At 44.6% G+C, this 11,618-nt stretch overlaps 1 long non-coding RNA gene across 1 annotated transcript; it reads right to left on the minus strand.

Annotated features, from left to right (window-relative positions):
- Positions 1-2,372: 2,372 nt before the first annotated feature.
- LOC123409467 lies at positions 2,373-3,358 on the minus strand. The gene is made up of 2 exons (XR_006612856.1): positions 2,875-3,358; positions 2,373-2,712 (listed from the first exon to the last, which is right to left on the minus strand). It is a non-coding gene; the product is annotated as an uncharacterized LOC123409467 (long non-coding RNA).
- Between the last annotated feature and the right edge of the window lie 8,260 nt (positions 3,359-11,618).

Here is an 11,618-nt window from a genome sequence, read left to right on the forward strand (position 1 = left end):
AAGACTCATTGCTATCTTCAGACGTGTCAGGCAAGCAAACCCCCTTGAGCATATTGATATAAACCCACTCTCTCGCTCCTGCTCTCTTTTACTGCATTAGGACAAACACGATTCAACTGTACATGTTATCGGTAGTTGAACCCATTCCTCTGCATGACCTGATTTTGTCACAGTAAATAGTTGAAACCACTTAGCATGAGTAGCAATTGCTTGAGCCTTGTTGTGCTTACTCATCCATGCTTGCTTACAATGCCTGCTATGCTTAGGGTCGTGTCGGGTCTGATCCATCTGGATGATGAATCGAAATGGTTGTGATCATGTCCTACAGTGTGAGAGTAAAAGTGTGAATCCGATTTGGTAAAGGTAGCGATGAGAGGCTATGTAAGAGTACATGGTGGGTTGTCTCATTGGGACCGTCCTTAAGAACTGAGTTTTGTGTATGTTATCCAAGACAAGATACTACCACACATTGGGATACTTAATTGACCCTCTTGGCTTATTAATCGCCTAGATCTCTGTCCAGGAGTTGCAACTAGTTTCTGGTGTTTGTAGGGAAAGTGTCGGCGGCAATGTTTAGCTCTGCCCGACGGGTTAGGCTTCTCTGCGGTAGATACATAGTGGCACGGTGTACCAAGTGGCACCCGGATGGAGGGCTTGAGAACCCTGCGCACATCGTTTGGGGCCGTAGAGGAAACCTCGGCCGGACTTCCTTGCGGCTTCAGTCTCAAATACGCGATAAACCTGGATTAGGGTCTTGTGTGGTTAACGGTCGTGGCCGACACCCATGCCAGTGCTTCTGCTTGAAGGTTGCCGAGATGCATGATGTGCACATGGTGATAAGTGGTGTGAGCGTGTGTAAATAAGTATACCCCTGCAGGGTGATTTAATCTGTTCGAATAGCCGCGTCCTCGGATATGGACTACTTGGAAACATTACGTGGTACATAGACAACTTAAATGGATACTCTAAAACGTGCAAGATAAGTGTGAGTGCTATAAAAGGCTTTCTCGTAGGAGGACGAGAGTGAATCCATAGTGGTGTATTGAATGGTGAATATGTGGACTCGTGTGCGCTATCCCACCTCAAGAAAGAACTTGTAGTCGTAGTACAGATTAGCCAAGAGTCAAAGCTGGCTTGCTGCAATCAAACCCCACAATCCTTTCATTGAAACATGATGCATATGTAGGTAGTTCTGATGTAAGTCTTGCTGAGTACCTTTGTACTCACGGTTGCTTTATTTATGTTTTGCAGAGAAAATTTAGTCTCTTTAAAAGGTTCTACGCGACGTGTTCGATGTTGACCGGAATAGTTTGGGAATCCCAATCAGAGGTCTGCCTCCATTGATAGTGTCGTAGTAGCTTTTCAGGCTCTTCCAGCCACTTTTAGTAGATGTCTGTACCCAGACATGTTTTGCTTGAGCTTGTTGTTTGTATGACTTGAGTGTTGGGTCACAGGACCCCTGTTTGTAATATCACACTATGTTGATTCTTATGAGTCCTTAATAAAAGCTTGAGTCATAGAATTATGTTGTGATGCCATGTTGTATCTACACATATCGTGCATATTGTGTGTATGTTATGAAATGCATTATATGTGTGGGATTCGACACCTAGTTGTGTACCTTTAGTAGTACTCTGTATAGGGAAATGCCTCTTTGTGTTTATATCGAGCCTTGGTAGCTTGCTACTGCTCTAGACACATTGATTGACCGGCGTGTATCCTTCTTTGCTGCTGTGTCTGTCCCTTCGGAGAAATGTCACGCGATGTAATGGAGTCCTTGTAGCTTGGTACGACTCATCTACGCGCGCTGTTGATCGACACCTGCCTTGTTGGGTTATGTATGCATGTCCCTGTACGGATGTACCGCTTAGGTTTATAACTAGTCATGTCGAACCGGGTTCTTTGTCGTTTGAACGCTAGCAACATATTCATATACATGAGCCAAAAGATGCAAATTGTCCCGGCCAAGGTAAGGTGGCAACCGTGGAGTTTACCGTGCATGAGGCCGCAAAGTGATGTGATGTGTTACAAGCTGGGTTCTTATGACTCAGGATCAGGGTCCCGACAATAAGGGTGGAGAATTAGATTACAAAGCTTAAATAACCACATTACGTAGGTGTAGGATTATTGATAAAAAATTCACATAGGTTGGTGCTGATTTTTCCTCTCCCTTTTTAGTTGGAGCGATTTTGTTTTTGAAAGATAGAGTGAGGGTTGGTGTTGAATAATTTTCCATTTATATAGCCAAGGGAACAGGGACCGGACAATCACTGACCGATGTGCGTTTATCATCTTGATGCTGCCATACTCCAAAAGTAGATAACTTATGCCAGTCGTTCTACCTTCAGAATTCGAACGCTGGACTGATAATATAATGAGAAAGCATTGCCTAAGCATCCCTTAAGTATTGCACAACATGGAATAAAAATAGTACCAAATGGAGGTACTGAATTGTGGCTCCTCGGGATTACAGCTACATCAACACCCACTACCACATGATAATTGAATACATGTAGTGGCGCCATTTGTGCCACTGCTACTTAACATTGGTTGGATAATGCATTTCCTTGTCTTTCTAAATGACAAGGGGGAAAAAGAGGCAAGAAGTGCACTGAGACGGGAACATTAGGCAGTACCAAGATGGCCATGCGCACTCAGTACGGCGTCTTCCGCAGCTCCCAGACCACCTGGGTGATCTGAGAGTGTGTCCTCCTGCAGCAAACAGACAGACAACAAAACCAAGATACTAATCAGGATTTTTCGAAGGGGAATGAAATCAATCAGGATTCATCTCGTCGATTCAAGACAAGCAACCAAGAAACCTGGCCGGCAAGATTGTCCCATCGGTTCAGTTCAGGGGACAACACATCTTACGTGGCGCAGTAGATGGTCGGCGCCTTCTTCTTCTTGGCCGCTGCCGCCGCCTTCTCCAGGATGCCTGAACATCAAAGAACCGCCGCCTCCTCCGTCAGGTCCCGCGATGAGCGTCCATCACCGGCCGGCTATTGTCTGCTCCGGCCTGCGCCTCTTCCATCGAAGGGGCGCGTCAGAGAAGCCGAGGCGACGCGGCGTCTGGTGGTGCTGATGGATGCGGTATGCGCGGGCATGGCTGCCGCTGACATGGGATGGGAGGGGAGGGGAGGGGAGGGGAGGTGTGGATAGGGGAGGGGAGGTGGGGTGCTGGTGGATCCGGCCGGGATGCTGCTGCCGGACGGGGACGGGGAGAAGGAGGGGTGGCCGAAAGGGGAGGGGAGGTGGTGTGGTCTACCCAGTATGGGAGGGGCCTCTCGATCGGATCTGGAAGGGTGGGTGGTTGCTTAGGGTTTCCATTTCTCGGGAGAATCTACGTCGTTGGATGCACTTGTGATGAATGGGTCAGATCGCGTGTGTTGGGGTGATCCGCGTGAAGGCAATTCCTCGCGTCTCATTGACTGACTAACTCTTTTTATCTAGACGTTCACAACCTCATGACCATTTATATTGGTCATAATCAGATAGAAATAAGGTCGTTAATAACTTTTGTCTTCTTTATGACCAAGCTGACGTGGATTTGAGCCCTTCCTAGCGAAATGACCGTGGATTTACGACCAATTCAGCTGGGGTCACTCACTGAAGGTCGCTAGTTGACATATTTCTTGTAGTGGTAGAACATCCCTCCTTGTTCGACGACCTGCTTCATGATCACCTGGGCAAGTTCACACTTGAAAGGATGCGGATGTCGCCTAGAGGGGATGAATAGGCGCTTTAAAATAATTACGGTTTAGGCTTGAACAAATGCAGAATAAAACTAATGGTTAATTTATCAAGCACAAAACCTAAAACAACTAGGTTCACCTATGTGCACCAACAATTTATGCTAAGCAAGATTAAACAACTAAGTGATAGCAATATATATGACAAGAAACAATATGGCTATCACAAAGTAAAGTGCATAAGTAAAGGGTTCGGGTAAGAGATAGCCGAGGCACGTGGAGACGACGATGTATCCCGAACTTCACACCCTTGCGGATGCTAATCTCCATTTGGAGCAGTATGGAGGCACAATGCTCCCCAAGATGCCACTAAGGCCACCGTAATCTTCTCACGCTCTCGCACAATGCAAGATGTCGTGATTCCACTAAGGGACCCTCGAGGGCGGTCACTGAACCCATACAAACAAGGTTAGGGCAATCTCCACAACTTAATTGGAGGCTCCCAACAACACCACGAAGCTTCACCACAATGACATATGGCTTCGAGGTGACCGCAAATGCTCAAGGCAATCTCCACAACTTAATTAGAGACCCACACGCTTGCCCGGAGCTTTACACCACAATTATTGAGCTCCGAGGCACCACCAAGCTTCTAGGGGTACCAAGTAATCAAGGGTAATAAGCTTCTCAACTTCTCACTTCCACGTATCACCGTAGAGAACTCAAACCGATGCACCAAGTGCAATGGCAAGGGCACACAGAGTTCCAAAGTCCTTCTCTCCCAAATCCCACCAAAGCAACTAATGCTACGGAGGAAAATGACAGGAAGAGCGAAGAAGAACACGAAGAACTCCAAGATCTAGACCCAAGGGGTTCCCCTCACTTAGAGGAGTAAGTGATTGGTGGAAATGTGGATCTAGATCTCCTCTCTCTTTTCCCTCAAGAACTAGCAAGAATCATTGGAGGCATTGAGAGTTAGCAAGCTCGAAGAAGGTCAACAATGGGGGGCAAACTCGAGCTTAATGGATAAGGTTCAATGGGTAAGAAGACCCCCTTTTATAGGTGGGGGAAAATCGAACCGTCATGCTTCATAGCCCGCACAGAGCGGTACTACCGCTCATGGGAGCGGTACTACCGCTCGGTATGTTCACCAGCCATGCTGAGGTAAAAAGGATGCGCAAATAAAGTCCGACGGAGTTGTACTACCGCTCGGTAGGTTCACCAACCATGCTGAGGAAAAAAGGATGCACAAATAAAGTCCGACGGAACGGTACTACCGCTCCTAGAGCGGTACTACCGCTTGGCACAAGCGATACTACCGTTCGCCACAGAAATTGTCTTAACTTTCGCACACGGACTCCGAATTCGACGAAACCAAGTTTTTTTAGAAAGCTAACGACATGGGCTAACACAATCTTGATAGAAATATCAATAAGAAGAAAGTGAGAAAAGGCCCATAAGAAAATGGTGAGAACCCTTCCTCGAATAAGACCGGTAAAAACTCCCAACATCGAAAACATCATCGAAGATGCATATGGACTCCATTTTCGATGAACTTGAGCTTGTCATGAAGATGATAATAATCTCTAAAACTAACAAAGAGAAACACCAAACAAGAACCAAGAATTATGATGCAAGGATGCAAATGGTTTGAGCTCTCAACGAACGATACGATCAAGTTACTCATTTGAGAGCCCTCCTTGACAGTACAACAATCTATCTTAAAATAGGAAACCTATCATGGGCAAACCTATACCTTGCACCTAGTCCTCTTGAGCTAGATGATGATGATCTTGGCTTCCTAAAGATGGACCACCTTTGTTGATTGCCTTGGTTTGACGAAGACTAGATGATTGCTCCCCCATACTCACTATGGGCAAGCCACTCTTCAGCACATCTTCACAAGTCCATTGCCACCACAATGGACGGCAAGATTCAAGCATGATATCTTCGTGATGCTCCACTTGAAGTTGCACACTTCAATCTTGATGTCGATCACCACTTGATGTCATCCTTCATAGGTTGAATGAGATCTTCCTCTTGACGCAAACCCATGGAGATACACCTAACGCCACATAGAACTCTCACAAGGACCATGGGTTAGTACACAAAAGCGTTATGGACAATGCTTACCATACCATGGGTGTTGGGGAACGTCGCATGGGAAACAAAAAAATTCCTACGCGCACGAAGACCTATCATGGTGATGTCCATCTACGAGAGGGGATGTGTGATCTACGTACCCTTGTAGACCGTACAGCAGAAGCGTTAGTGAACGCGGTTGATGTAGTGGAACGTCCTCACGTCCCTCGATCCGCCCCGCGAACCGTCCCGCGATCAGCCCCACGATCTAGTACCGAACGGACGGCACCTCCGCGTTCAGCACACGTACAGCTCGACGATGATCTCGGCCTTCTTGATCCAGCAAGAGAGACGGAGAGGTAGAAGAGTTCTCCGGCAGCGTGACGGCGCTCCGGAGGTTGGTGGTGATCTTATCTCAGCAGGGCTCCGCCCAAGCTCCACAGAAACGCGATCTAGAGGAAAAACCGTGGAGGTATGTGGTCGGGCTGCCGTGGAAAAGTCGTCTCAAATCAGCCCTAAAACCTCCGTATATATAGGGGGAGGACGGGGAGCCTTGCCTTGGGGTCCAAGGACTCCCAAGGGGGTCGGCCGAGCCTAAGGGGGGAACCCTCCCCTTCCAAACCGAGTCCAACTAGGTTTGGAAGGAGGAGTCCTTCCCCCTTTTCCCACCTCCTTTTTTTTTCTTTTCTCTTTGATTTTCTTCCTATGGCGCATAGGGCCTTCTTGGGCTGTCCCACTAGCCCACTAAGGGCTGGTGCGCCACCCCCAAGACCTATGGGCTTCCCCGGGGTGGGTTGCCCCCCCCCCCCCCCCGGTGAACTCCCGGAACCCATTCGTCATTCCCGGTACATTCCCGGTAACTCTGAAAACCTTCCGGTAATCAAATGAGGTCATCCTATATATCAATCTTCGTTTCCGGACCATTCCGGAAACCCTCGTGACGTCCGTGATCTCATCCGGGACTCCGAACAACATTCGGTAACCAACCATATAACTCAAATACGCATAAAACAACGTCGAACCTTAAGTGTGCGGACCCTGCGGGTTCGAGAACTATGTAGACATGACCCGAGAGACTCCTCGGTCAATATCCAATAGCGGGACCTGGATGCCCATATTGGATCCTACATATTCTACGAAGATCTTATCGTTTGAACCTCACTGCCAAGGATTCATATAATCCCGTATGTCATTCCCTTTGTCCTTCGGTATGTTACTTGCCCGAGATTCGATCGTCAGTATCCGCATACCTATTTCAATCTCGTTTACCGGCAAGTCTCTTTACTCGTTCCGTAATACAAGATCCCGCAACTTACACTAAGTCACATTGCTTGCAAGGCTTGTGTGTGATGTTGTATTATCGAGTGGGCCCCGAGATACCTCTCCGTCACACGGAGTGACAAATCCCAGTCTCGATCCATACTAACTCAACTAACACCTTCAGAGATACCTGTAGAGCATCTTTGTAGTCACCCAGTTACGTTGCGACGTTTGATACACACAAAGCATTCCTCCGGTGTCAGTGAGTTATATGATCTCATGGTCATAGGAACAAATACTTGACACGCAGAAAACATTAGCAACAAAATGACACGATCAACATGCTACGTCTATTAGTTTGGGTCTAGTCCATCACGTGATTCTCCTAATGACGTGATCCAGTTATCAAGCAAAAACACCTTGTTCATAATCAGAAGACCTTGACTATCTTTGATCAACTGGCTAGCCAACTAGAGGCTTGCTAGGGACAGTGTTTTGTCTATGTATCCACACATGTATATAAGTCTTCATTCAATACAATTATAGCATGGATAATAAACGATTATCATGAACTAAGAAATATAATAATAACTAATTTATTATTGCCTCTAGGGCATATTTCCAAGAGGCTCCCACTTGCACTAGAGTCAATAATCTAGTTCACATCACCATGTGATTCCAACGAATCAAACACCCATATATTTATGGGGTCTAATCACGTCTTGCTCGTGAGAGAGGTTTTAATCAACAGTTCTGAAACTTTCAGGTCCGTGTGTTCTTTAGAAATCTTTATGTCATCTTATAGATGTTGCTACTATGTGCTATTCGGAAATACTCCAAATATCTACTCTACTATACGAATCTGTTTCATTACTCAAAGTTATTCGGATTAGTGTCAAAGCTTGCATCGACGTAACCCTTTACGATGAACTCTTTAACCACCTCCATAATCGAGAAAAATTCCTTAGTCTATCAGTTACTAAGGATAAATTTTGACCGCTGCTAGTGATTCAATCATGGATCACTCTCTGTACCTCTCAACAGAGTGCAAGGCACACATAAGGTGCGGTACTCAGCATGGCATACTTTAGAGTCTACGGCTAAGGCATAGAAGACGACCTTCGTCTATTCTCTTTATTCTGCCGTGGTCGGGTTTTGAGTCTTACTCAAATTCACACCTCATAACGCAACCAAGAACTCCTTCTTTGCTGATCTATTTTGAACTCCTTCAAAACTTGTCAAGGCATGCATTTTGTTGAAACTTCTATTAAGGGTTTTGATCTATCTCCATAGATCTTGATGCTCAATGTTCAAGTAGCTCAATTCAGGTATTCCTTTGAAAACTCCTTTCAAACAACCTTGTATGCTTTACAGAAATTCTACATTACTTCTAATCCACAATATGTCAACCACATATACTTATCAGAAATTCTATAGTGCTCCCACTCAGTTCATTGGAAATACAAGTTTCTCATAAACCTTATACAAACCCAAAATCCTTGATCATCTCATCAAAGTGTATATTCCAACTCCGAGATGCTTGCACCAGTCCATTTAAGGATCGCTGGAGCTTGCATACTTGCTAGTATCTTTAGGATCGACAAAACCTCATGGTTGTATCTCATACAATGTTTGCTCAAGAAAACCGTCGAGGAAACAATGTTTTGACATCCTACATGCATTATTTCATAAATAATGCAACAACTACTAACATAATTCTAACAGACTTTTAGCATCGCTACGAGTGAGAAAGTCTCATCATAGTCAACTGTTTGATCTTGTCGGAAACATCTTTGCGACAAGTCGAGCTTTTCTTAATAGTGACTTATCACTATCATCGTCTGTCTTCCTTTTAAAGATCCATCTTTAATCAATAGTCCTATGACCATCAAGCAGTTCTTCCAAAGTCTATACTTTGTTTTCATACATGGATCCTCTCTCGGATTTCATGGCTTCGAGCCATTTGTCGGAATCTGGGCCCACCATTGCTTTCTCCATAACTCGTAGGTTCACTGTTGCTCAACAACATGACCTCCAAGACAGGGTTACCGTACCACTCTGTAGTAGTACGCGACCTTGTCAACCTACGAGGCTTGTAGTAACTTGATCTGATGCTCGATGATCACCATCATCAGCTTTCACTTCAATTGGTGTAGGCGCCACAGGAACAACTTCCTGCGCCCTGCTACACACTGGTCGAAGTGATGGTTCAATAACCTCATCAAGTTCTACCACCCTCCCACTCAATTCTTTCGAGAGAAACCTTTCCTCGAGAAAGGATCCGATTCTAGAAACAAACACTTTGCTTTCGGATCTGAGATAGGAGATGTACCCAACTGTTTTGGATATCCTATGAAGATGCATTTATCCGCTTTGGGTTCGAGCTTATCAGACTGAAACTTTTTCACATAAGTGTCGAAACCCCAAACTTTCAAGAAACGACAGTTTAGATTTCTCTAAACCTCAGTCTATACTGTGTCATCTCAACGGAAATACGTGGTGCCCTATTTAAAGTGAATGCGGTTGTCTCTAATGCTTAACCCATAAACGATAGTGGTAATTCGATAAGAGACATCATAGCATGCACCATACCAAATAGTGTGTGGCTATGACGTTCAGACACATCATCACACTATGATGTTCTAGGTGGCATGAACCGCGAAACAATTTCCACAGTGTCTTAACTACGTACCAGAACGCGTAACTCGGATATTCATTTCTATGATCATATCGTAGAGAGTTTATCCTCTTGTTACGACGAACTTCACTCCGAAACAGAATTGAACTTTTCAATATTTCAGACTTGTGATTCATTAAGCAAATACTCTAGTATCTACTCAAATCGTCATTGAAGTAAGAACATAATGATATCCACTGCGTGCCTCGGCACCCATTGGACTGCATACATCAAAATGTATCACTTCCAACAAGTTACTATCTTGTTTCATCTCAATGAAAACAAGGCCTTGCTCATGTGGTATGATTTGCATGTCACTAGTGATTCAAAATCAAGTGAGTATAAAGATCCATCATCATGGAGCCTCTTCATGCAATTTATACCAACATGACTCAAGCGGCAGTGCCACAAGTAAGTGGTACTATCATCGTTACCTCGTATCTTTTGGCACCAATATCATGAACATGTGTAACACTACGATCGAGATTCAATAAACCATTGAAGGTGATTATTCAAGAAAATAGAGTAACCATTATTCTCTTTAAATGAATAATCGTATTGCAATAAACACGATCCAATCATGTTCATGCTTAACGCAAGCACCAAATAACAATTATTTAGGTTTAACACCAATCCCGATGGTAGAGGGAGCGTGCGACGTTTGATCATATCAACCTTGCAAACACTTCCAACACGTATCGTCACCTCGCCTTTAGCTAGTCTCCGTTTATGCCGTAGCTTTCATTTCGTGTTACTAATCACTTAGCAACCGAACCGGTATCCAAAACCCTCATGCTACTAGGAGTACTAGTAAAGTACACATCAACATCATGTATATCAAATATACTTCTTTCGACTTTTGCCAACCTTCTTATCTACCAAGTATCTAGAGTTGCTCCGCCTCAGTGACTGTTCCCCTCATTACAGAAGCACTTAGTCTCGGGTTTGGGTTTAATCTTGGGTCTCTTCATTAGTGCAGCAACTGTTTTGCCGTTTCACGAAGTATCCCTTCTAGCCCTTGCCTTTCTTGAAACTTAGTGGTTTTACAAACCATCAACTATTGATGCTCCTTCTTGATTTCTACTTTCACAGTGTCAAACATCGCGAATCTCTCAAGGATCATTGTATCTATCCTTGATATGTTATAGTTCATCACGAAGCTCTCACAGCTTGGTGGCAGTGACTTTGGAGAACCATCACTATCTCATCTGGAAGATTAACTCCCACTTGATTCAAGTGATTGTCGTACTCAGACAATCAGAGCACACGCTCAACGATTGAGCTTTTCTCCTTTACTTTGTGGACAAAGAATCTTGTCGGAGGTCTCGTACCTCTCAACAAGGGCACGAGCATGAAATCACAATTTCATCTCTTTAGAACATCACTTAAGTTCCGTGACGTTTCAAAACGTCTTCGGTGCCTTACTTCTAAGCCATTAAGTATTTTGCACTGAACTATCGTGTAGTCATCAGAAACGTGTATGTCGGATGTTCACAGCATCCACAAACGACGCTCGAGGTGCAGCACACCGAGTGGTGCATTAAGGACATAAGCCTTCTGCGCAGCAACGAGGGCAATCCTCTTCAAAGTTTGCTACTATCAACTTTCAACTAAATTTTCTCTAGGAACATATAAAAACAGTAGATCTATAGCGCAAGCTACATCGTAATTCGCAAAGACCATTAGACTGTGTTCATGACAATTAGTTCAATTAATCATATTACTTAAGAAATCCCACTCAAAAAGTACATCTCTCTAGTCATTTGAGTGGTACATGATCCAAATCCACTATCTCAAGTTCGATCATCACGTGAGTCGAGAATAGTTTTAGTGGTAAGCATCTCTATGCTAATCATATCAACTATACGATTCATGCTCGACCTTTTCGTCTCATGTGTTCCGAGGCC

This window comes from Hordeum vulgare, chromosome 1H (genome assembly GCF_904849725.1).
Source record: "Hordeum vulgare subsp. vulgare chromosome 1H, MorexV3_pseudomolecules_assembly, whole genome shotgun sequence".
In the NCBI taxonomy this organism is placed as follows: Eukaryota; Viridiplantae; Streptophyta; class Magnoliopsida; order Poales; family Poaceae; genus Hordeum; species Hordeum vulgare.